Here is a 27,275-nt window from a genome sequence, read left to right as displayed (position 1 = left end):
GTTTTCCAACCTCACGGTCAGACCCTCTCCTTCTTGCCCCTCATTGTTTACTAAGGGCACTTGGCTAGTTTAAGGGCCAAGGAGCATGAGGAGAGTTGGATGCCTTTTTTTCCCCTTTGGATTTATGTAAGAAGTTCCCTCATTTAATCCTGCAAGACCCTGGGGACGAAAACCACGCCAAGATGCTGTGGAGAATGGGCCCCTCCTCACTTATGTGGAGCGCTCTCCTGAGTGAATTAAGGAAAAACAAATTGGTGACCGGTCACTGCGTTCACAGGAGTGATTACAGGGAGAACAGTCCTTTCCCATTTCCATGCTAGCATTTTAATTGGATCTTTTTGCCATCTCTATGCTAAGATGATCTCTAGCCCTTAGGGAGAGCAAATGTACAAAAGTTACAGCTATGCTGCAACCAGGGCTCCGATATCTGTGTTCAGATTATGTCCTGCATGAATTATTCATGGAGAACTCAAATGTCTTCTCCACTTGGGTTAATCCTCACTGCCTCCCACACCTTCCTATGTGGGATGGAACCAGGAAGTAAAAATTTCATCCAATGTGAGCTTGAATGATGGAGGGTTAGAACGACAAATCTTCCTCCTGCCTCCAATCACACTTGTCACTTTTACTCATCAGAACGCCTTAGGTGTCATCTTCTCTTTTTACTGGAACATAGTCAAGGACTGTCTGGTGACACAGTAGAGCACTGTATTCAAGTAAAACTTGTCATTTTTCATGCTGAGTCCTGAACACAAGGCCACAGGCCTTTTCTGTCTATTTTCACTAACATGACTGCGCTGGGCTCCTGGGTGCCCCTTTGAAGACCTTACAATCCTGATTCTGAGCCTTCTTTAGGATATAAAAGTTGGCCAGACTTTATCCGATATTTTTATCTTCAGGGCCATGGGCTGGTGGGGTCGGGGGAAGGTGGTGCAGTGAATTCAGTGCCTGTCAATCAAAAAAGGTAAAAATTGGCAAACCCTTGGATGGACATTTTCCAGTGGAGCCACAGCCAGGGACAGGGTCAGGGGAGTTGGCTCTGCAGAACAGCCTCTGGGGACTCCTGGGTCTTGGCCAACCCAGAGTTATATGGTGGGGGAATGAGGTGTGTGGGAGGGAGATGTAATCCTGTCCCCTGCTCCAGAACACTAGGCACTAGGCACAGCCTGTTACCAGGTTACCAAGCAACCCTTGTAACCGTTGCTAGCTGTTCAGCTACAAAGGCATATGCAGGCTCTTGGGGAAGCACAGAGATGATCTCCCAGCCATCTCTTGAAAGGTTGCTGTTCTTCTCACTTGGACACACCTGTGGGTGTCAGGCAGCTGAGGACTCCAACACTGATAATGGCTATTTGATGACTGGCTTCATGCAGATGGAGCCTGAATATGCATTATTTGTACCATCTGGATTTGCCCTTAAGCTTGCTGTAAATGGAGCAAGGAGATTGGTTTAATGGGTATTTAGTGAATAACATTAGCCTTTAAAACATAATATTGGTGCTGCTGTTGTAATGCCCCATAATTGGTTCGGCCAGAGGAAGAGCTAGAAAGGCCACACTCTGGGAGAGGAGTTCAGCTGCTCTGAGGAGCGGCAGCAGTGACGGCAGCCTGAGCTGGGAAAAGCATTTATGAGATACTTTCCCATTTATGTCTTAGTGTGCAATGTTTTCTGATATCAGCTATTCTCAAGGCTGGGGATATTTTGGGACTTAGGTAGACCAGAAGAAGTTCCTTTAAATCTATCAGTCTCTCTTTCTTTCATTCTCTCTCCCGTCCGTTCATCCATCCATCCATCCATCCATCCATCTCCAGTTAGCTTTCTTTTAATTAAAAATATAATGACAGGGGTTAAAAGTAATTTTCCTTCCACCTTCAAATCCCTTATGGTCCAGTCCCCCCATCTCAGACACAAGCATCGTTTCTAGTTTCTTGTGCATCCTTTCAGAATTATTATGTTTATATAATCACACCTGACCCATTGTTCTGTATTGTGTTTTGCACCCTTGGGTATTTGTCTCCTGTGGCTCTCATAGATCCATCCCATTCTTGTTGTTGGCCATGATGCTACCTAATTAGCCCCCTCTGGATGCCCATGAGGTTAATTCTGATGCTTTGCTATTACAAAGAATGTGGCATAGAACATTTTAGTATCTACATCTGTGTGGACAGTTATATTGTTGAGTAAATTCTAGAAATCAGGCCAGGAGTTCTTTATATCTGGGCTCCATGCATGAGTACCAAAGGGCTCACGAGCCTCTTGACATTTTATGCAATGTGTGTGTGTGTGTGTGTGTGTGTGTGTGTGTGTGTGTATGTGTGTGTGTGTTTGAAAGGCAAGGGGACTATAGGTTATATTTCATCACACCCCAGATGGCTCCATACCCCCAGTGTTGTTCAAGATCTTGGGCTTCTCTGTCTCAGTTGTCCCCACTCAGCTGTCAAGTTGAGCTTTTTTTCTTTTCTTTTCTTTTTTTTTTTTTTTTGAGACGGAGTCTCGCTCTGTCACCCAGGCTGGAGTGCAGTGGCCGGATCTCAGCTCACTGCAAGCTCCGCCTCCCGGGTTCACGCCATTCTCCTGCCTCAGCCTCCCGAGTAGCTGGGACTACAGGCGCCTGCCACCTCGCCCGGCTAAGTTTTTGTATTTTTAGTAGAGACGGGGTTTCACGGTGTTAGCCAGGATGGTCTCGATCTCCTGACCTCGTGATCCGCCCGTCTCGGCCTCCCAAAGTGCTGGGATTACAGGCTTGAGCCACCTCGCCCGGCCGCTTTTTTTCTTTTCTTCGTAACATCCTATGTAGGCTAAAGAGAAGGTAGTTAAAAGTGAATCAGTTGATTCTCTTACTAATTGTTAATTGCCTCATTTAAATATGCAGTATGTTCTGGGGGAGGAAGTTGAAATGTTACCAAACATCAATGGGCTTGCTGCCCGACGCACACAGAGGCCAATACCATGGCACTGGCTTTTGAGAGAAGAACAGCTTTATTGGGAGTCAAGTCAACTGGCAGGGAGACAGGAGGGAATGCCCAAATCTCTCTCCCTCAGCTAGGAGTTGGGTTGGGTTTTATAAACATAAGTAATGAGGTGTGATCTGATTGGATCTTGCAATGAGGTGATGTTAGGAGGCATTATCTGATTGGATCCTGCCATGGGGTGATGCCAGAGTTCAATCTGATTGGATCCTGGATCTGGTCATGTGGTGTCCGCTTCTTAATTCAGTCCCACTCCTCTGTCCCAGCACTTAGGTTCCCCCTGCGGTTTTACACTTGGTTCATCTGGGCATGCTGAGGTTACATGACCTGAGGGTCCATGGCAACTGAAAAGCAGCTTACAGCTTTGTGACATAAAAGTTGAACCAGATTGGTCTGATGCAGTTATAGATATTCTTCACTAGTGAACTTTGTCATCACTATCATTATTGGTGCATTTCATTGGTCTATTAGCATACAAGAATTGCCTATCATTTTGTGTGTCTGTGGAAAGACCAGGAGAAGGCATTATTTTCTGGTAGAGCAAGAGGTGGATTTACTTTAGGAGATTATTCAGTTGTGAGGTGCCATCTGTGCATTTTCTGTAAATCTTTCCGAAGTGTTGGGGGAAAAAGTGAATGGGTACTCAAGTCAGGGAAGCGTAAGCCGTACAACACTCAGGTAAGAAACAGATTTTTCTCTTAATGTCCTATTCTTATAGGAAAATTCACTTGGCAATACGAATTCTACCTACAGAGCCTTGCAGATCTGATGCAATTATTGAAGCCATGTTTTGCAAAATGAAACTGATGCCAAGCTGATGTCAAGTGGATTATAGATGATAGAACTGCTGTCGCCAGCCATTAGCTAAGTGTCTTTGTTTTCTACTCTAAAATCTTGAATTCCTTATTGGTTCTGCGTCTGATTTGCTGCATGGCACTCTTCCTGTGGACATGGTCTTGCAGGAGATGATTTTCCTTTCTAGCTTAAGCTTCCCAAGTGCCCATCCCCAGATCAGCAACCCCAGGGCTTGTCCTGTTCGGGAACACGATGGAGTTCAGGTGCTCTTTGATCCCCGTCTTCCTCCTCAAGATACTCTCTCTTCTCCAGGTATCTCAGTGTCCTCTTTTAATCTTGTATTTGGCATCATCCCTTTCTCTCATTTTCCCTGTTAAACATCCTCCCTTAGGTGCCTCTGGAAAAAGATTTGATGAACTAAAGAACAGGGAGGTATTGGCCATTGACTTCATGTTTTACTACTGCTTATGAGTTTGTCTGTTGACTGGGAACGGTTTCTGTAGTTCAGCAGTGAACCCAATAGGTGGGTTTTCACACTGGCTAGCCTCTGGAGGATTGCATTTTTAGACATAACGATTGGGGCTTAGGGAGGGTAGCCAGGCTGTGTGGGATGCAATGTCTTCTCTGAAGCAGCTGGTTCTCGCTGTAAGTTCAGCCACACACATTCCACTCCCGATTTTCCTTGGCACTAAAACTGCTTGGAGTAGCCTAAGCCTAGGGAAGCAAAGAGGATTTATTTAAACAGCTTCACGGTTCCTATTACCTTTCTTTTTCTGTATCTTCTAACTTTCCGTGTCTTCCTGAAGGACGTGTTCCTTTTGTCACTGATACTTCCAGTCAAATTTAGTGATCTTAAATTTGATTGAGAGTGAGGTGTCACTCCTAGGAAAAACTCTGAGTGTTTATAACTAGGTTTCCAAAATAATGTGTTTAGGGAAGTCTCTGAGATGTTATTTATTTTGACTTTTTATTGGTAAGATCTTTAAAAATGAAAGAATATTTTCACAGTAGTTCATGAAGATATAATTTCTTGGCATGTAGTTTTGGCAATTAGAGTTTTTTAAATTTATTTTTTTTCCCCTGTACCTGTTTGGTTAGGGGAGAGTTTAAAATCTTGTCTTGGCCCAATTGAGAAGAGTTATCTAGGAACTGAAAAATAGGCAGGCCCTGGCTGCTACCTCCTTTCTGGGCCTGTAACCTGGGTTTCTTCATTTAAAGTGTGAGAATGCACCTGTAATCCCAGCACTTTGGGAGGCTGAGGTGGGTGGATCACCTGAGGTCAGGAGTTTGAGACCAGCCTGGCCAACATGGTAAAACCCCTGTCTCTACTTAAAAAAAAAAAAAAATTAGCCGGGCATGGTGGCACATGCCTGTAATCCCAGCTACTTGGGCGGCTGAGGTAGGAGGAGAATCACTCAATCCCAGGAGGCAGAGGCTACAGTGAGCTGAGATGGTGCCACTGCACTCCAGCCCGGGCAACAGAGTGAGACTCTGTCTCAATAAATAAATAAATAAATACGCAAATAAATAAATAGTGAGAATGAAGCAAACCAGCAGTTAAAATGTGCTGCACAAAAATATTTTGCAGGAGGGCAAAGGGCTCAATAATAATAACTGCCAGAAGGTTTTTCGCATCTGGACATTAAATAAAATAAACAATGCAGAAATACCTTGTTGGACAGGGCTCTGTGCAGACGGCATGAGACTGTTAGTGTCCTAGCTCGTGGGAACGTTATCAGGGTGGGTACAGTTTCTAGAGTCTTCTGCTTCTGAAGAGGGTTCTATTTGGCCTAATATGGAGCACTCAGATAGCACTTTATCTGCTTCTGCCTTTTAAAAAAAAACACAGTCCTGATTTTCTAAGCCAGGCAGTAATTTCAGAGCAAACTTTCATGTGACATGAGGCTAGAGGCAATTTGGCACTTGTGTGTGTTTGCTAGAGCTGCCGTAGCCAAAATACAACAAACTGGTGGCTTAAACTGCAGAAATTCATTTTTCTCACAGTTCTGGAGGCTGGAAGTCCAAGCCTAATAGTTGGCAAGATTGGTCGGTTTCTTCTGAGGCCTTTCTCCTTGGCTGGTAGATGGCCGTCATCTCCCTGTGGCTTCACTGGTCTGTCTTTTTATCGAGACAAGGTCTCACTGTCTCACCCGGGCTGGAGTGCAGTGGTGCGATCATGGCTCACTGTAACCTCAACCTCCTAGGCTCAAGCTATCCTCTCACCTCAGCCCCCTGGGTAGTTGGGACTACAGGAGCGCGCCACCATGCCTGGCTGATTTTTGTATTTTTTGTAGAGATGGCATTTTGCCATATTGCCCAGGCTGGTCTTGAACTCCAGGGCTCAAGCTATCCACCCACCTGGGCCTCCCAAAGTGCGGTCTTTCCTCTGTGCCTGTCGGTGTCCCGATCTCCTTTTCTTATAAGGACACCAGTCATATTGGATTAGGATCCACTCTAATGACCTCATTTTAACCTTATTAACGTATTAAAGATCCTATCTCCCTTACAGTTACATTCTTAGGTACGGGCGTTAGGACTTCAACATAGAAATTTGAAGGCAGGGGAACATGATTCAGGCCATAGCCACACTGAACAATTTTTTGAGAAGTTGTCTTCCGTGGATAGTACTCAGCTTCAAGGAATTCCAGGTGGCAGGAGAAAGGAGTTCTCTTTGTTTCTGTTTTGTAGATTCTCTCCCTGCATGGCTGCCTCCTTACATTAGCCTCATACCTGCATGGGCTGGGAACGCAGAATATGCAGGATAAAAAAATAGTAGAATGAAGTTGAAACGTTACTCAAAGAGAGTAGCGAGAAAGAAAGTCAGGGCCGGGCGCGGTGGCTCACTCCTGTGTTCCCAGCAGTTTGGGAGGCCGAGACGGGCGGATCATGAGGTCAGGAGTTTGAGATCAGCCTCGGTAACATGGTGAAAACCCATCTCTACTAAACATACAAACATTAGCCAGGTGTGTTGGCACATGCCTGTAATCCCAGCTACATGGGAGGCTGAGGCAGGAGAATCGCTTGAACCTGGGAGATAGAGGTTGCAGTGAGCCGAGACCGTGCCATTGTACTCCAGCCTGGGTGATAAGAGCGAAACTCCGTCTCAAAATAATAATAATAATAATAAGTCAGATGGCTCTAAGTCTCATCTTTTAAGACTGGTGGCAGGTGTACATCTATGCTATCATGAAGTTAAAGGGATGGCACTGTTAAAGGGATGACCGCTTCCACTGTCACCTGAAACGGTTGGCTTAGGTAACTTTTGGGGAAATAATTGCAATACACATCTGAATGTGTAGAAGTTCTCTCCTGACTGTGTAAGTTTCCTGTTGCTGTCAATGAAGTACAAATTGAGCATCTCAAATCCGAAAATCCAAGATCTGAAGTGCTCCCAAATCCAAAATCTTTTGAGTGCTGACATGATGCTCATTGAAACATTTCGGATTTCAGATTTTCAGATTTGGGATGCTTAACTGGTAAATAATGCTGGTAAAATCATGCACATATTCCAAAATCTGAAAAATCTGAAACACTCTGGTCCCTTCAGAGAAGAGATGATTATCTTGTACTATACAGAGTAGCTTAAAACAGCAGAAATATATTCCTTTACAGTTTTGGAGGCCGGAAGTCTGAAATCAAAGTATCAGCAGAGCCACACTCTCACTGAAAATTCTAGAGAAATTCTGTAACTTCTTTTGGCTCTCAGCATTTCTTGGCTTGTAGCTGCATCAGTTCAATCTCTGCCCACGTTGTGATATGGCCTTCGTCCCTGTGTGTGTCTGTGAAGTGTGTCTGTGTCCAAAACTCCCTATCCTTTGTCTCATAAAAACACCGGTCATTGGATTTAGGTCTCACTTAATCCTGCATGACAGCTTCTTAAGTAACCACATCTGCAAATACCCAATTTCTAGGTAAGGTCATATTCTTTTTTTTTTTTTTTTTGAGACAGTACCTCACTCTGTCACCAGGCTGGAGGGCAGTGGCGCGATCTCAGCTCACTGCAACCTCTGCCTCCCGGGTTCAAGCGATTCTCCCGCCTCCGCCTCTGGAGTAGCTGGAAACAAGTGTACGCCACCACGCCCAGCTAATTTTTGTATTTTTAGTAGAGATGGGGTTTCACCATGTTGGCCAGGCTGGTTTCAAACTCGTGACCTCAGGTGATCCACCCGCCTTGGCCTCCCAAAGTGCTGGGATTATAGACGTGAGCCACCGTGCCCTGCCTAGGTAAGGTCATATTCTGAGGTTCTGGCTGGACATGAATTTTGGCGGGGGACAATATTCAACACTGTACTTTGACCAACCCCATACTCTGATCGCTCCATGACCAGACTTCAGGAGCTTGGTTCGTCTGAAGGGCCATGTTTGTCTTGTACAAAGGAGGAAGATGGATAAAATGAGAGGAAGCAAGAGGACGACTCCTGGCAGTAATAAAAGCCCACTTAATTCATCTGGAGCCCTTAGAGCAGCTGCCGGGTGCTTCGTTTGAAATATTCATTGTCTACTGAGGAGTTAGGGATACAGTCTCCTTATGCAAAATTTAACATTTGCTTGGTTAGCAGGTTCTATCATATTTATAAGCGTTCTGACACATTCATTTCAGCTCGTAAGTCTATTAAACTGGAAAATGTGTTTTTAATGTGCTTTAGGGAAACAGAACGGAAGAGTGGCTTGGGTAGCACCAGCCTTCATGAGGATATTCCTGCCAGGCTTTTATTAGTCGAAGATTTAAGAGTCTGTGTCTGAAGTCACACAGCCTGGGCGCTTTTCATATTATTCTTTTACTCTGTTTTGCAGAAGTTATTTTTGCAGAAGCTCCTTCTGGGGACGCAACAGGGTGGCACGTTGGTTTTGAGCACTTTGAGATCTTTAAGAGTCCTTTCCATTTATTCACTCCCTTGTCAACCTCTTGCCCGTTACTAAAAGTGCCTAATAAGGAACAGAAGGCTGGATTTGAGCCTGTGAAGCTGGGAGGAAATTGACAGCAGTTACTGGAATAGTCAGCCTTCGAGAAGGAAAGGGTTAGGAGGAAGATGTGGAACTGGGCTTTGAACCTGTGTGAAGTACAGAACAGCCCTAACCTTTGGGATGGGGCCCATGCAACTCTTCCCTAAAGAAAGGAGTCAGTGATATGCTCCACTCGACCTGAGTTTGCTTTTTCCTGTTCAACCCTCCGTCTCCTCTCTGGGTTGCATGTATTCTAGCATTCTGATCTGCGTTCATCTCTCTGGTGTATTTTCCCTCCTGGGTCCAGAGAAAGAAAATAGCTCTGCATGTCTGAAAACGAAGTCAGTTGTCTCAAGGAAACATGATTTTCAGAGTTGAAATATGATTTTGAGGGTCATGACATTTTGGAGCTGGACGTTCAGGGATTTGCCAGCAACTCCCAGCTTAGGTCTCTGAAACAGAACTCACTCTCTCTGACTGCCACCTTCTTGATTACACAAACTCACCCTGAGCTTGCTGGGAGGCAGAGGCATTCCGGGAGGGTGGCAGGGGCCGGAAGTGCATGAGATGGTCTCTTACAGCTCTTAGATGTGGTGAGCCAGAAGGTCTCTGCTCTTTTCCCCAGGACACCAGGCTCACCTAGCGGTTTCTCCACACTGACCCTTAGCAGACCTTGGTGAGGTTTGCTCAACTCAATCTTAGTGAGTTGGTTGTGCCCTTTCCCATAGGGAAGACCCTGTTGTACACATAAAACCAGGAGACACGTGCCTTTAAGGCGATTTGGATCTCCTGGGGAAACAAATATGGGCCATTTTGTATGGTTCAGCATGAAAGCTGCATAAACCACTAATAATCATGTAAGTGGGTCCCAGCACCATGCTGGCCTTAGTGGGTCAGCTCTCCTAACTCCTCTGTAGTGCAAAGCATGCCTTTACTGCCTTACAGCCCTTCTGAGGCCAGCTGGCCAGTGAGATTTTTATTTATTTATTTAGACAGACTCTTGCTCTGTTGCCCAGGCTGGAGTGCAGTGGCGCGATCTCGGCTCACTGCAACTTCCGCCTCCCAGGTTCAAGCGATTCTCCTGCCTCAGTCTCCCAAGTAGCCTGGATTACAGGCGCGCACCACCATGCCCGGCTAATTTTTGTGTTTTTTTAGTAGAGACCAGGGAGGGGGGTGGTTTCACCGTGTTGGTCAGGCTGGTCTTGAACTCCTGACCTCAGGCGATCCACCCGCCTCAGCCTCCCAAAGTGCTGGGATTACAGGCGTGAACCAAAGTGCCCGACTGCCAGTGAGATTTTATTTAAGGCATGAGGTTGAGTAAATATAGTAAATAACAAAGAGAATAGGATATCAGTTGGCCATGGCAAAGGCAGCCCTCAGAGCCCACTGGCACTTGCTGACCTCTTAGGACCCTCTACAGCAGGGGTCCCCACCCCTGGGTAGCAAACCTGTATGGGTTCGTGGCCTGTTAGGAACTGGGCTATGCAGTGGGAGGTGAGTGGTGAGCAAGTGAGCATTACTGTCTGAGCTCTGAGTCTGGCCGGATCAACAGCAGCATTAGATTCTCACAGGAGCATGAACCCTGTAGTGAACTACACACACGAGGTATCTAGGTTGCGCCCTCCTTATGAGAATCTAATGCCTGATGATCGGAGATGGAGCAGTTTCATCCTGAAACCATCCCCTACCCCTCACCTCCTATCTGTAGAAAAATTATCTTCCACAAAGTGACTCCCTGGTGCCAAAAAGGCTGGGGACTGCTGTTTTCCAGGGAGAGTCCCTGTCTGGCTTCAGGGCTGGGTTCTTACTTAGTTCCACATCTTTAGAGGTAGAGTTCAAGGTCTGGTTTTTCTCAGGTCTTCAGACCTGCCTGCCCCAGAGAGAGGCCATCTCCACCACCTTGGATAAAGAAAGTGAGGCCCAGGCCAAGACTTGCCTTCCAAATTTCCATTGCCTTTCCTAGGATCTCCTGTTTGTTCCCAGGGTAATTGCCAGGGGGAATTTTTTTTTTTTCTTTTTTCTTTTTTTTTTTTTTTTTTTACTTTTTTTCAAATGAGATACTGCCAAAACCTGTAGCTATACCTTGTGGTCTCTCCAAAACAAGGATGCCAGGATTCATTAGTTCGTTAGTAATAAGCCACACACCACATTGGGATCATCTTGGAAAATGTGCAACTTTGTCTCAAAAACCCTATGAAATACAAATTGTGACAGTCCAAGCTTCATGGCCATTTCTTTTTTGTTTGTTTGTTTTGGAGACAGCGTCTTGCTCTGTCGCCCAGGGTGGAATGCAGTGGTGTGATCTCGGCCCATCACAACCTCTGTCTTATGGGTTCAAATGATTTTTGTGCCTCAGTCCCCTGTGTAGCTGGGATTACAGGCTAGTACCACCATGCCTGGCTGATTTTTGTATTTTTTAGTAGAGACGGGGTTTCGCCATGTTGGCCAGGCTGGTCTCAAACTCCTTAGTTCAAACAATCCACCTGCCTTGGCCTCCCAAAATGCTGGGATTACAGGTGTGAGCCACCATGCCCAGCCTTTGTGGCTGTTTCAAGAATTGTTCAGGTGATGAAGGGCATAAATATTTTTTAAAATTTATTTTTAAAAAATTACTGTATTTTAAAGCTCATTCTTTTGGAGTGTACAGTTCCATGAATTTTTAAGAAATGCACAGATTTGTGTAAGCATCACCATAGGAAAGTTCCATCACCTCCCCAAATTCCCTTGAGCTGCCTCTTGGCCCCTTGTAGTCAAACCCTACCCCCAACCCATCCCTGTTTCCCTTTTGTTTAACCTCTGGCAACTTCTGAGCTGTTCTCTGCCCCTACGTTTTTGCCTCTTTCAGAATGTCATCTCACTTGGCATCATGCATTTCAGAGTACTTCATTATGTTGCAAGTATCAATAGTGTGTTCCTTTTTAAGGCTGAGTAGTATTCCATCGTGTGGATACACCACAATTTGTTTACTTTCACCAGTTGAAGGACATTTGTGTTGTTTCCTGGTTTTTCAGCAATTATGAATGCAACATCTATCAATATTTGCATACAGGCTTTTATGTAAAGATATGTTTACATTTCTCCTGGGTAAATACCTGGGAGTGAGATGGCTGGGTCATGTGATAGGAAGCCTCCAAACCATTTTCTAAAGTGGATATGTTATTCTTCAGCCCCAGCAGAGTTGTAGTTGCTCTGCACCCTCACTAGCCCTTGGCCTCGTCAGGTTTTTGTTTGTTTTGTTTTGAAAATTGGAGCCGTTCTAATGAGTGTAGTAGTGGTCTCGTGACTTTCATTTGTATTTCCCTAATGACTAATGATGTTGAGCATCTTTTCATATGCTCACTTGCCATCTGTACATCTTCTTTGGTGTCAAAATCTTTTGCTTATTTTTTAATCCATTTGTTTAATTATGGTAGAGTTTTGAGAGTTTTGAGAAGTTTTTTTTTTTTTTCTTTTTTTTTTTGAGATAGAGTGTTGCTCTGTCGCCTAGGCTGGAGTGCAGTGGTGTAATCTTGGCTCACAGCAGCCTCCACCTCTCGAGTTCAAGCAATTCTCCTGCCTCAGCCTCCCGAGTAGCTGGGACTACAGGCACACGCCACCATGCCTGGCTAATTTTTGTATTTCTTATAGAGACGGGTTTCACCATATTGGTCAGGCTGGTCTCGAACCCCTGACCTCGGGTGATCCACCTGCCTCAACCTCCCAATGTGTTGGAATTTCAGGTGTAAGCCACTGCGCCTGGCCCCTAGAGTTCTTTTTCTGTATTCTTCATGGAGGACCTTTGTCAGATATGTGATTTGCATTTCTTTTTCTCAGTCCCTGGCTTGTCTTTCCCTTTCTCAACAGTGCCTTTGGAGATTGAAAGTTTTTAATTCTGATGAACTGTCAATTTATCAGTTTTTCTTTTTTTTTTTTTTGTTTTATAATTGTGCTTTTGGTGCTGTATCTAAGAATTTTTTTGCATAACCCAAGTTTGCAAAGGTTTTCTCCCATGTTTTTTTTTCTAAAAGTTTTACATTTTACATTTAAGTCTACTATCTATTTGAGGTTTTTAAAAAATATGGTGTCAGGTAGAGTTCAAGGTTGAGTTTTTTTCATATGGATGTTAAATTTTCCCAGCAGCATTTATTGAAAAGACTGTGTTTTCTTTTTGCTTTTGTAAAAAGTTCATCAGCCATATTTGTTTGATTCTGTTTTTGGACTCTTCATTCTGATTCATTGGTTTTTGTGCCTATCCTTTCTCCTTTCACATTTTAGAATCAGCTTGCCAATATCTACAAAAAAATCCTAATGGCACCAGGCACCGTGGCTCACACCTGTAATCCCAGCACTTTGGGAGGCCGAGGCAGGTGGATTGCTTGAGGTCAGGGGTTCGAGACCATCCTGGTCAACATGGTGAAACCCCATCTTTACTAAAAATACAAAACTTAGCCGGGTGTGGTGGTGCACGCCTGTAATCCCAGCTACTTGGGAGACTGAGGCTAGATAATTGCTTGAACCCGGGAGGTGGAGGTTGCAGTGAGCAGAGATCGAACCATTGCACTCTAGCTTGGGCGACAAAGCAAGACTCCATCTCAAAAAAACAAATCCCAGTGGGGTTTTGACTGGGGTTGCACTGAATCCATAAACCAATATGGAGAAAATTGACATCTTAATAAATATAGAGTTTTCCATTTTATGAACATGGTATATTCTCCAAAGTCGTCTTTGATTTCCTTTATCAGTGTTTTGTGGTCTTCATTGTACATGCTGTACACGTTTAGTTAGATTTATACCTCTAAGTATTTTATGGTACTATTGTAAATGATACTGTATTTTAAATTTCTAATTGCTCATTGCTAGTATATAGAAATATAATTGACTTTGTCTGTGCTAGCCCTGTATCCTCCAACCTCACTAAACTCATTCATTGGTTCTAAGAGTTTTTTGGTAGATTCCTTGGAATTTTCTATGTCATGTCTGTGCATAGTGACAGTTGTATGTCCTCCTTTCAATCTGTATACTATTAATTTCATTTTCTTACCTGATTGCACTGGCTAAGACTTGTAGTGTAATGTTGAAGGGAGGAGTAAGAGCAGTCTTGTCTTATTTCTGATGTTAGGGGAAAATCATTGAGTGTTTCATACTGAGTATGATGTTATCTGTAGGTTTTCGGTAGATGAAAGGTGTGCATATTTGAAAAGCCACCAGTGACACGAAAGATGTCACAATATAGAAATGGTATAGATTTGGAGTTCAGAGAACAGGTTCTGGAGTCAGACTTACTGGGTTTGAATTCTGACTCGACTCCTTAGCGGCTGCTAGACCTAGTTGGAGTTTTGGGGAAGATAGGCTAAGTGAATACATGTGAAATGCTTAGAATAGTGCCTAGTGTATTGTGTGCTCTCAGTGAATGTTAGTTGTTATTCTGTCCGGACAACAGTAAAAATAGCCGAAGAGCTCATGGAGCCTGGATGTGTAGGAAGTTTTTGGCCCAGATCGTGGAGATTTTGATGCCCATATTGAAAACTTTGGAGAAGGTTTGGGTTCAGGTGTGGATTCTCATTGAGTCATTGAGCACATTTGGGTCCGAACACTCTCTGAATCAGGGATATAGAGGAATCCATGCCAAAAGAACAGGTTGTTTCTTTGGAACAGGAAACAGGGAAACAGGGAGGGGAACATCACACACTGGGGCCTGCGGGGGGTGGTGGCTAGGGGAGGGATAACATTAGGAGAAATACCTAATGTAGGTGACGGGTGGATGGGTGCAGCAAACCACCATGGCACGTGTATACCCATGTAACAAAACTGCACATTCTGCAAATGTAACCCAGAACTTAATGTATCATAATAATAATAATAATAATAATAATAATAATAATAGAACAGGTTGTTCCTCAGGTAGAAGAGGAAAGATAAATCCCGAGAGAAATAGGCACAAATGTGAGGTTAAGGAAAAATATACTATAAAATCGATGTGATAAATTATAGAGAATTGCAGTGAGAGGTGTAGAAGACATGCATGTCTGTCGTGAGAGCAGGGCGTGGGGTTGGGGGTTGAGTCGCAGCATATGGTAGGAGCATGGCTGATGGCTCACTAGTCACAGTGGACTTTGTTCATCTTCCCCCTTGCCTCTACTGAGTTGATAGAGCAAGATCTTAGATCAGAGGATGAAAGCTGAAGTCGTAAGCATTTGAGTCATGCAGTGGGCTGAGCTCCCTGTCAGTGAAAGGATTCAAGCAGAGTTGTGGTGACCAGTGGTCAGGGAAGTTATAGAGAGGCTTGTTGTGCAGTGTGAAAGTTTGGGTCAAGTAACGTGCTAAGACTCTCGTCACGCTCCAAGAGTCCTCAACCTTGAGCCAAGAACAAGGACACCTGGGGAGGGGGCCGTGCAGCTGAGCCCATGGCTCCCCAGCCTTCCTCTGTCTATTTGACGCATTTGGGAAGGGATCATGTCACACTAAAGTCTGGGGCAGCCGATGAACAGAGAGTGGGTTCTGGGCTGAGATCCTGGAGATGGGGAGTGGGAGCTTGGGCATAGCCGTCGAGGCACAGTCCCACAGGTGGACAGATGCAGCAGCAGGTGAGGCCATCGGCAGCTGTGGCTCTCTTCGCTGGGCTCACTCAGCTACACAGCCTACGCTTTCTGCAAGGTGTTGCCATGGTAACCTTTTCCTCTCTTTTCTGCAGGCCACCAGTACTTCTCGACTTGGTTAACAAGGCGTCTCTTCCTGTTTGGTTTCATCTCATCTTGTCTTTTTTCTTGCTCCCTCCGTTTCTCTTGGTCTCTCTCCCTCACTCCTTTGCAGCTCTCTCTGTACCTCTCTTTTTGGCCTGCACTCCTCTCTGTCTTTTATTTCAGGTGATCTGCCCGTCTTCCATTCTATCCGAGGCTGGAGTGAAGTCCCCCAGTCTCTCTCTCACTTCTAAGCATGAGCAGCTCCTTGGAGAATTCTCTCAGGCTCTCTTGGGCCCAAGGCTGCTATGTGCAGCCCCAGTGCAGCATTTCCTGGGTGGTTGGTACTAGGAGTTGGAAGAGCTCTTCTGGGGCCCTGTCTTCTTTCTCTGTATGGAGACCTGTGTGGGTAGATTCCACCTGGGGTCCTTCCCTCTCTTTGGAAAATGAGATCTGGGTGAAGTTCTCCTCTAGGCTTGGTTTAGGTTGGCTTTGCACAGTGGAAGCCCATGAGCCTACGGTGTTAAATAAACTCAGACACTGGTCTGTTAGGGCCCCACCATACAGTCAGGATGGAAGCGACCCCAGTCTAGACGCTTCCATGAGATTTATTATGGAGCACAAGCTTCTCCTTGACGTCACCCTTCTCAGTGCCTCTGTGACAGTCCTTCAGCCCTTCATCCAGCCTGCTGGATTAGAGTTATTAACCACTTAGTGTCAAACTGTAGTTGCTGCTTCTGTTTGTCTCAGCCAGGGAATAAAGAAGATTTGCCATCTTAATTTTCTTTTCCTCAGGACCTTATGTTCCAGTCCTACTCAACTTGAGGATTCTTAATGATGCTGCTCTTCCCTTTGCTGCCATAGACCTGTCTGAGGCTGGACAGGAACAGTAAGATGAGGGTAGAGACTCTCTACTGGTATCTGACAGGATCCTATTTGACCAAGACTTCAGAGCCCGCCTTTGCTAGTTATGGGATTAAGCAGCCCCTGTAGCTCAGCCAATTTACAGGACTGGACCAGCGGAGGAAAGCATTTGCAGGTGGAACGTTTAACAGCAAAGCAAGGGAACAGGAAGGGCCTCAACTGGAATGTAATTGAAACGGCTCTCCCAGCGCTAATGAGCTGTCCCGGCGTCTCTGCTGGCCTGCCGTTAGGGAGTAATGGGGCTCCGGAAGCTTGTCTAAAATACTGTATGCAGAGGGCTGCACAAAGCAGGTTTTGATCATATATTTCAACCTGCAGAACAGGACATTTCAACTCAGAACCTGTATTTGAAAAGTCAGGCGATTTCTAGGAAAGGGCTACCTGCAGAAGCTCTGTTTTTCCTGCCTCCACTTTGGATTCCCACTTAATATCCTTGCAAAGTCAGGGACATTTCAGTGTTGCTTTTCCCTGGGTATGTTGAGGCAGACACACACATTGTCTCTCCCTGGAGGAAACTCTTCAGTACCATACATTAAACACAGCGATGTGTCCGATTTTCTCAGCTCAGTGTCTTCTTTGAACCAATGGGCAGTTCTTTTCTTTATTCTATAGAGTGCTTACCAAAAGTTAAGTCCACAATTTCCAAGGGCAGCCAGACCCCCAGGGCACCACTGGAGAGGTCTGGAGGGGAAGGGAGTCATCTGCTGTGACTATCAAAGGGCCTTGATTCCTATTTTTCTCCCTCTAAGAAAGAAAAGATGCAGCCTTAATCTTAAAATGTGAAGTTTCAATATTTGGGAATTTTTTAATTAAATGGAATTGTTGGCTAACAATTGGGTGGCAGATCTTCCAAGGTTGCAGTGATGTCTATCTAGACTCCCTGAAGTGACTGCTCACTCCTTCCTTATTTTGGGCTCTCACCATGATGACCCCTGGCCTGTCATCCTTAGCACACTGACCTTGACTGTTTTGTGGAAAGGAGACTACCTGCGCACCTGATAGAAACCACACACTCTTGTGTTATTGGCATTCGGGGCGGGCCAGTTCTTTTTGGGGGTAGCCATGTCTCGTATATTGCAGCACGCTTAGCACTGCTGGTCCGCAGCCCCCAAGTGCCTGCAGTACCCCCTCGTCAATGTGTGCATGGGTCGCTAGAGGGCTGTCCACAGGGAGCAGATAGGGTAGGGCAGGATGGGTCTCTCACAAGGACACTGGACCCAAAGAGTTTGAATTCCAGTGAGATTCTGCTGTGGAGTAGACAGCCTGGGGCCAGGCTGGGTCTGTGTAGAGGAAGGGGTACCTTTGCCGTGTGCACTGGGAGGCTCTGTGGGTTCGCTCTGTGCCCGGCCATCACCCCTGGCTACAGACTGCTGCTGGAGACTCTCCCCAGCAAAGCCCACCTATGTGGGTTCACAGGCATTTAACATTCGACTTCCTGGTGCTTCTGGACTGGCCCAGTGCAGTGCCTGGCACGCAGCAGGTGGTCAGGGCATGTCTGTTGACTGAGTGAAATGAATGAAGCCTACCTGTGGTTCTGCCAGGGGGCAAAGATCCTTGGTGATGAACTCTGGCTCGGTTCCCAGAGGCACGCACTTCCCTTTGTTTGTATCACCTCTATCTAGAAGCCTTTTCAATCTTGTGCTAATGCTTGAGGTACGGCCAGGGAGGTTCAGGCTGTGAGATTCTATTGGCACAGACTCAAAGCAGGAGAGCGAGGGAGAGAATCAACTATCAGGGCCCTGGGAACCTGGAAATTCGATTTTTTTTTTTTCCCCTTCAAAACCACAGCCCACACTTCCTGGTTGTAAGATTTCAGTCTCCACTTTTTCCCACCCACTGCTGTGTTTTCTTCTCTTCAAATTCTCATGTCTTCCTTACCTTCTAATATGACATTTTGGAATTATTTTCTCTTCTCAGAGCTTGGACTAAATGAAGAATTCCCGATCGTTCTTGTGTTTTCTTGTTTGCTGGCAGGTGGGATAGAATCAGGCTTGGTGCCACCAGGATTCATGATTTTCTTTCCTCTTTCTTTGGTACAGAACTTTCATGTTCTTTTTTTCGTTAGTTCGTTTGTTCATTCATACTTCATGGAGCCAACACTCTTCTTGGCTGAATCCGATTAGTGAACTTGGTCTCTGCCTTCACTAAGCCCAGGAAGAGACAGACATGTAAAACCAACAATTACACAGTAATTACAAATAGTCATCCTGCTATTTTGATACTTGGTTTCTTTTATAGTCTCCAGAGGGTGGTTACAGTTGTCTAGAAAAGAACCCAATCATTAGGCCTGGGATCCTCCTCTTTGTGGGAATTTTATTATTTTTCTGGAGTAATGAGTATTACTTGAGCACATCAAATTCAGCCTTATTGAGAATGAGATGGTTTCTTCCTTTATTAACACATGTACTTTGGAGTGTGGTATATGGCTCAGGATGACACTACAAATGTTCCCTTTTCATGGATATTTCCTGTGTGTGTCGTGTGTGTGTGGTGTGTGTGTGTGGTGTGTGTGTGGTGTGTGTGTGTGGTGTGTGTGTGGTGTGTGTGTGTGTGGTGTGTGTATGTATGTGTAGTGTGTGTGTTGTGTGTGTGTTGTGTGTGTGTAGTGTGTGTGTTTGTGTGTATATGTGTGTGTGGTGTGTGTGTATGTGTGTGTGTGTGTGTGTGTGGTGTGTGTGTGTGTGGTGTGTGTGTGTGGGGGGTGTGTGTGTGGGGGGTGTGGTGTGTGTGTGTGTATGTGTGTGTGTGTATTCCTTCTCAAGAGAACTGATTACTTTTTCACATAAGAGATAAACTCATCTATTGATTTCACAGACCTTCTGAGCCCTGTGCTCTTTTTTTCCTGAAATCCTATAGGAAAATGAAGGGTAGATGTGCACTGGAAGCATACACTAATAACATGTTTGTGGGTGGGGAAGCGTGATTACAACATGGAATTGGCATTCCTGCTGGTCCTTGTCTTTGAACGTTCTCTTTAATAAAATATTTGAGATACTCCAGGTAAGCCTTATAATCACCAGGAGTTTTTTGTTTTAAAGCAGTATCAGTGTTTCTGAAATTCGTGGGACTGCCTTTCATTCTACTGAACGCTGGCAAGGTACTTTTTAGAATATGTGTTGAATTGCATATACCTAAAGGCACAGCAACAGGCTTGGAAATGCTTCAGTGAACACTGGTTGAAATCCAGGTCTGGGACTGGGTGCAGTGACTCATGCCTGTAATCCCAGCACTTTGGGAGGCCGAGGTGCGTGGATCAGTTGAGAGTAGGAATTCAAGACCAGCCTGGCTAACATGGCGAAACCCCATCTCTACCCAAAAAAAAAAAAAAAATATTAGCTGGTGTGCACCTGTAGTCCCAGCTAGTCGGGAGGCTGAGGCAGGAGAATTGCTTGCACCCGGGAGGCAGAGGTTGCAGTGAGCTGAGATCACACTGCTGCACTGGGCAACAGTGCAGCAACAGAGCGAGACTGGGCAACAGAGCGAGACTCTGTCTCAATAAATAAATAAAACAAATCCAGGACTGGACAACCAGATGTTGTCATCTGTAAGAGGCATTTTCTTTCACAGGTCTGTGTCTGGTGCTGTTCGAATCAGGGTGGTAGTCTCTTTTATTCAGTAATTCCCATGTAAGGTCACGTGGGGCATTTATCTGTGAATAGAAGACGTTCAGTCTGCTTCTTACCTCAGCTTGATCCCCAGGTGTCCCCCTGGGGTCAGGAGCAAAAAGGGCCACTGAGGCCTTCCAGTGCCTGTGAGCTCCATGCTGAGGTGCTCAGGAATCCCCTTTTGGGGTCAAAGATAACAACCGGTTAACACATCAGAAAGCTGATACGTGAACAAACACGGCAGAACTCATCTGGCAAACGAGATTGGGCTCCCTGGAAAGGGTCAACTTGGAATGATGGCATTATTCAAAAGACTTATGAAAGTCTCTTAGAAGGCTTCTCAGGGCTGATTTACCATCAAGTTTAAAAACAAAGGCAAGCTTACATTTTTCTGGATGGAAATCCTTTTCGCAACACAACATCCCCAGAACAAATTTCTTCCCCCAAAACATTCAGAGCAATTAGTCCAAAGTCAGAGGAGCCTCCAGTCATTTTTCCCTGAGGGGCAAAAAGGACTTCACAAGGCAAACACGATCCCTGATGCTGCATTTTCGGACATTTTCTCATGTACATTTGGCCTTTGTGGCTTTAGCTGACTTTCTTTTGGTCTCTGGAGCCAATAAGGTTAGGTGAGAGGCTACAGTAAGAATGCAGTGAGAAGAGAGATGAGAACAAACTCACTCTCTATATATTTGTCATTCGAAGCATGGCTGGTTAAAAGGAGATTATGATTTGATTTTTTAAATTTCGTTGTTAATAACTTTCACTGTTAGATGACTCACAAAGATGATGGAATTTACTCAAACGTTGAAGAAGCATTTATATGGAACCAGTTGAGCTCTATGTCTCCTTGCCAGGAAAGATGAGGACTTAAAAGCCTGAGGGCTCACATGGGACCCCAGGCATATTCCTTGCGTTAGATCGTGTACTTCTAGGAGTTTAAGCATTGGACTTCATTTGTCTGGGTGGAACAGGCTATTTAAGTCAGCTTTGCCTCACAGCAAGGCAACCTCAAATCTCAGTGATTTACCATCATGAAGGTTTATTTTGCCTCCAAATAACATGCAGGCTGCAGGTTGGCTGTATCTCTGTTGCATTGCTTTCTCCTTCTGGATTCCAGGCTGAAACAACAGCCCCGACGGCCATGTGCCATGTCATGGTGGAGGGGGGGAATTAGAGAGTTGGTGGAAACTCGTGATGTCCTTGAAGAATTCTGCTTGGATGTGGAGTGTTCGCATCCATTCACATTCTGTTGCTTAACAAATCATATGGCAAAATCTGACGTTGTGCAGGGAAGTATGCTTGGCCAATAGGGAGGCACTGCAATTCCAGGCGGGGACATAAACATCCACTAAGGGAAGGGAGACGTGAATAACTGTGAATAGAGTAGGCCTTCTGCGTCGGTGGGGAGGAACACACAGATATGAAGAGGTGGCTCAAGGGACTTGATCAGCAGATCTTGGTATCTGTGGGAGGGAGGGGATATCCCTATGGATACCAAGGGACGACTGTATAATACAGTCTGCTACAGTCTTCCCTCCTGGTCATAAATAATCGTCTTATATATCACTATGTATATTTATATACAACATAAATTCATTTCTGACTCATGGAAGATACCTAAAAATTCTCATGTAATCATGGAATCAGGTGTGAATTTCAGGATCTCATGAGATTCTATCAGCAGGTCTGGATTTAGTTGCTATTGATCTAGAGAGCTGTGAACCAAAACAAGTGACCTGGTCCACATGTCCATCGTGGAAGAACATGAACAGGCCAACCCCAGTGAGCATTTGTATTTTGAAAGAGAAAGAAGGGCAGCCATATGGCCATCGTGAAATTCCACTGGACAACGTGAGAGGCTCACCTGCCCTGGGATAGGGAATGCTCCTCGAATGGGAAGCTCTCAAATCCATTGTTCTCTGTGGCTTTTTGTTGTTGTTTTTTTTTGTTTTGTTTTTTTGAGATGGAGTCTCGCTCTGTCACCCAGGCTGGAGTGCAGTGGCATAATCTTGACTCACTGCAACCTCCAACTCCCGGGTTCAAGCGATTCTCCTGCCTCAGCCTCCCGAGCAGCTGGGACTACAGGCACACACTGTCACACCTGGCTAATTTTTGTATTTTTAGTAGAGACGGAGTTTCACCATATTGGCCAGGCTGGTCTCGAACTCCTGACCTTGTGAACCGCCTACCTCGGCCTCCCAGGGTGCTGGGATTACAGGCATGAGCCACCGCACCCAGCCTCTCTATGGCTCTTGACTTCTCCCTCTGGGAGATTTTTCCTTTTTGATCATCCTCTTTGAACACACCTGGAGAAGTATTAGAGAATATACCTTCACTGGGCACTTGGCAGCTTTCTCAGGCTACTTCCTGCCTATGGAAATTTGGGGCACCAAAAGTTGTTTTAAGTCCCCTACGGTCACAGTCTCTTTTAGACCAGGCTGGTGTCTCTTTTGGGGATGTCATTCATGCTAAACAATGATCAATTTTTATTTCTATTTGATTTTAGTTACTCCCTGGGCCAGTAGCCACACCCACACCTCTTTTGAGGTAACTATTTACCAGACATATCTCTCCTCCTGCATTTAATTACAGGCCACTGTGAGCTTATCAGGTTTCTGTGAGACCATGCCACTAATCACTTTTCCTGTAGCAATTTTGCTCAACTAAAAGGATTTACTAGGGTTAGGGTAGGGCAAGGTGCAGATGTCTTAATTCATTTAGAGATTTAATGTGCCCTTAGTTTTGTCTGTGTCCTGAGGGTAGGTCTTAATCATCTTTCCTTAAAAAAATTTTTTTTTTTTTGTTTTTGAGACGGGGTCTCACTGTGTCACCCATGCTGGAGTGCAGTGGCGCCATCTCAGCTCACTGCGGCCTTCGCAGCCCAGGCTCAAGTGATCCTCCCACCTCAGCTTCCCTAGTAGCTGGGATTATAGGCACGTGCCACTGTGCCTGACTAATTTTTTAAAATTTGTTGTAGAGACAAGGCTTCGCCATATTGTTTAGGCTGGTCTCGACCTCCTGGGCTCAAAAGATCAGGCCGCCTCAGCCTCCCAAAGTGTTGGGATGATAGGTGTGAGCCACTGCATCTGGCCTATTTTTTTTTCTTTATTTATAGGAGATGAGAAATCATTGTATCTTGTAATTGTTAAGTCCCAAATTTCCTAATTTTCTTTTTTTCCCACCTCAATCCTATTGCAAAACCAGCTAACTCTTTTCTGAGCTCATCTCTTTATTGTACTTTGTCAAATGCACCTAATAGTAACCAAATCCCACTAGCAATGTTCTGTTTTGCGACCTTGTCACCTAGAGCTATACGTTGATTCATTGCAACACCTGCCTTCGAAGTGATCACAGGGGCAGTGTTACCAAATGTGTTACTGCTGTATAAGAGGGGTCAATATTTCTCAATCCTGTAGTGACACTTCCATACCTTTCACTGCCCAGCTCCAAAGCTTATGCCTCATATTTTATCTGTTATGGCATATCCCACTTCTGATACTACTTTTTTTGTGTTATCAGCTTTGGTGGAGCAGCCTGCACCCCCGCATCTCAGTGGCTCTTTGTATATGCAGGCTGCAGGCTATGGTTCTGCTTCATATGCATTGTAATTCTGAGACTCACGGCCAGCCCACATGGGCCATACCTGTTCATGATACTTCTTGAAAGTCCTGCTTGGATGTAGCGAGCTTCACATCCACTGGGTCCTGTTGGCCCATGCAACTCACGTGTCCAACCCTGATCATAGGGCAGGGTGGTCCATAGCCCCACACAGTGTATGACATTGTGCAGGGATGTGTAATTCTTACAGCAAAGGGGAGGATTGAGTAATTGTAAACAGCGATTACAATCTACCACTGGGCTTGTTCAGTGTTAGATAGAAAATGACAGGAAAGAGCTGACTAATGAGATAAAATCACACCCAAATCACCGTGCAAAGCAAAATTGGGGAGAGTCGGGGGAGAGGGTTTAGTCTTTTCTTTTCTTTTCTTTTCTTTTTTTGAGATGGAGTCCCGCTCTGTCACCCAGGCTGGAGTGCAGTGGCACGATCTTGGCTCACTGCCACTTCGGCCTCCTGGGTTCAAGCAATTCTTGTGCCTCAGCCTCCCAAGTAGCTGGGACTACAGGTGTGTGCCAACACACCTGGCTAATTTTTGTATTTTTAGTAGAGATGGGGTCTCGCAATGTTGGCCAAGCTGGTCTCAAACTCCTGACCTCAAGTAATCTGGCCACCTCAGCCACCCAAAGTGCTGGGATAATAGGCATGAGCCACCATGCCCGACCAGGGTTTAGTGTTTTCTTGGAGTGATTTCTTTCTGGTTCTCTCCTGGCAGTAGTTCTACTCATTGAGCTCCTTAAAAGCTCCTTAGGGAAGTGACAGCATATCCTGTTTATGAAGACATCAAGTGAAATGGTTGTTTTTGCTCCTCAAGACCTCTTTCTTCTCACCCTGTAGCGTGTACACACATGTGCTTATGCACACATCTCACCCCAACCTTCCGGGACGTGCTTTCGTCAACCCTTTGATAATAGGGATGTGTTTTAACATTGACAAGGAATCATGCACCTTTTGTTCCTAAGTTCTCCTCTCAGCACAGAGCACTATATGTTCTGGATCATTAAATTCCACTTAAGTCGTTGTTTATTGAAGTGAGAGAGAGAGCTATAAAGTAGATGAAAGAGCAGAGGCTCCTTAGCATAATAAATGTGAAACTCTCCTCCGGGCATTTGGAAGTTTGTTTGAAGGATTGCTCCAGATACAAGCTGGGTGCTTCCTTCTGCAATCATTTGATACCCAACTCTCATTACCTGTCTGTAGCTAGATTGTTTAGAGGTTCTTGTCCTGCACTTGGTTATAAGGTCTGCAGATGTGGGAGCCATATCTTTGCTGGGAGGTGGTGTGCTGGTGTGGGGGCTTTCAGACAGACCTAGGTTTGAACTCATCTTGGAATTCTGGCTATGTCTTCATTTGTAATTATAATTGAATAATAACATTTTTCACACTAGGACTCAGATAACATATGTAACGGGACTAGCAACAGAGCTTGACATATACTGTGATTTGTAGCTTCTAAGCCTCACATTGTTTTGCATTTTTAGCATCTCTGAAATTAGTATTTGCCTTACATTCAATGGCATGTCATAGTGGAATTGACACGCTGCAGAAAATAAGGCTGTGTCTTGGAATTGTTCATGTCTTAGATTTTGGTGAGATATGGTAATAGGCACTTAATAAATGGGTATAAGTGGAAATAAAAGGAATTACAGAGGACTTTCTTGTATAAGTTAGCATTCCTCTAACATTTTGATCAAGGGTTATTTTGAGAAGCTGGTGAAAGTTATGGATCTTCATTCCAGCAATATGCATATTCCTGCAAAATTCTGCATATGATTTCAGCATTTCATAGAATGTCCTCGGGCTCTTCCTTTGGCCCAGTCTCTTGGGAGAAGGCGCAGATGTCATGCATTCTTCATACTATAATTATTCTTTGCTTTTATTTTTCTTTTTCTCGTCTCCACTCTGATCTGCTCACTGAGGCATGTTTTAAGTTGTAACTGTTTTCATTTTTTAGGAAATACAATAGTCTTTCTATGACAAGTGTTCACCCTACTAGTCCCGTTCACTTTCCCTGCCCTCACTGTGTTCTGATTCAGTATCACCAGTTCATCCCCCCATGGAAGGACTCTCGCGTTCAGTGTCACACTCTCCAAATCCTGACCCTAAGTCAGCATCAGCAATAGGTTCTCGTGAAGCATAGTCCTGTGGTTTGTTAAGCCAGGCAGTGAGAAGGAGCAGGATGCTTGGCTTGTGTTCTTACTTTTTCATTCGTTTCATGCAGTTACCAAATTCTTAAGTGCTTCCTGGCACATTCTAGGCACTGCACATTACTGTAGTAGCCAGCCTATCAACCAACCAACCAACCAACCAAACCCGAGAATAAGAACAAGAAATAGAAGTCCCCTCTCATAGAGGAGACAGAGAATGAGTTATAAATGAGCAAAATATATAATGTGTTAGATGGTGTTGACTGCTAAGGAGAAAGAAACAGCAGATGAGGGGGTAGGAAGTGTACGTGTGTGTATGGGGTGTAGTTGTAGAAGGGGTGGGAAGTGTGCGTGTGTGTATGGGGTGTAGGTATTATAAGGGGATGGGAAGTATGTGTGTGCGTAGGGGTGTACATGTTGTAAGGGGGTTGGAGGTGTGCGTGTGTGTATGGGGTGTAGTTGTAGAGGGGGTTGGAAGTGTGTGTGTGTGTGTGTGTGTGTATGGGGTGTTAGTGTTGTAGAGGGGGTGGGAAGTGTGCATGTGTGTATGGGATGTAAGTGTTGTAAATTTAGAGAGCATGGTTAGGGAACACCTGAGAAGGTAGCATTTCTATAAGGACCTGAAGCAGGTGAAGGACCAAATCAGGCAGATATTTGGGGAGAAGAGTATTCCAGGTGGAAGGCACAGCAGGTGACACTGCCTGGAGGTGAGGGCAGAGCTGGCATGTTCAAGAAGAGCCAGAAAGAGGGGTTACCCGAGGAGAGAATGGTAGGAGAGGAAGGGGGTAAATAAAATGGTAGCCAGCTTGCATAAGCCTTCAGAAGTCCTAGTAAGATCCTAGTTTTTGTGCCGAGGCTTCCCGTTTGAACATGATCTGACTTCAGTTTAAAGAGGGTCACCCTGGCTGTTGTGTTGGGATAGATTGTAGCAGGGAGAACATTTTCCTTTATCCCCCTGTTGTATTTCCACTTATGTCTAAAGTGGTTCTGGCCGTGTTTGGTGGACAGAGAAATCATAAATTTATTAAATGTTTAGCGAAAGCACAAAAAGAGGAGCCCTTGTGGAAACGGCCATACCAGCCAAATCTATTGAAACTGCAATTTCTCCCAAAATAGAAAGCAACCCAAGCTCTAGCTGGCGGGTCCGTTGCTCTCAAACATCGTTCAGGACAATGAATTTCTGCAGTAATAGAGGCATTCGAAGAAGTCCTTGAAATTCATAGTGACCACATTTGTACTTGTCCACCAGACTCTCTGAAAGTGAATTCCAGCCAGAGCCTGTGGTCCCAGCAGGGCGCTGGGGTTAACCAGAGCATCAGAGATGCAGCTGCGGTGGCTGTGCTGCCCGACCACCCTGGCAGCTCTGCCTCCACCCTACATGGGGTCATCACAGGCAGAGGGCTCTGGCTTCTCTTCCGTTGGGTTTTCAATTCCTCACCTTCTCTTTACTTCTGGGAAGGAGATCGACTTCTCAGCTCCCCGCATGCTAGGTATCATCAAAAGCCCCTCCACGCTATTCACCGTTGTTGCTGTGGTCCAAGTTCTCTCCCTTTCTCTTCCCTGTCTCTTTCTTCATCTTTATGATCACAGTAAAGTGGTTTGCTTGGTTATTTCT

The 27,275-nt window shown here is 45.1% G+C and overlaps 1 protein-coding gene across 11 annotated transcripts in view; it reads left to right on the top strand.

Moving 5' to 3' along the window:
• The window catches only part of LOC105469096 (solute carrier family 39 member 11), a 565,539-nt gene that overhangs the window by 254,458 nt on the left and 283,806 nt on the right, over nt 1–27,275 (top strand). The window lies entirely within an intron of this gene.

The sequence above is a fragment of the Macaca nemestrina genome, chromosome 17, assembly GCF_043159975.1.
Source record: "Macaca nemestrina isolate mMacNem1 chromosome 17, mMacNem.hap1, whole genome shotgun sequence".
NCBI classification, from domain to species: domain Eukaryota; kingdom Metazoa; phylum Chordata; class Mammalia; order Primates; family Cercopithecidae; genus Macaca; species Macaca nemestrina.
This window is presented reverse-complemented; position numbering and strand designations above follow the sequence as displayed.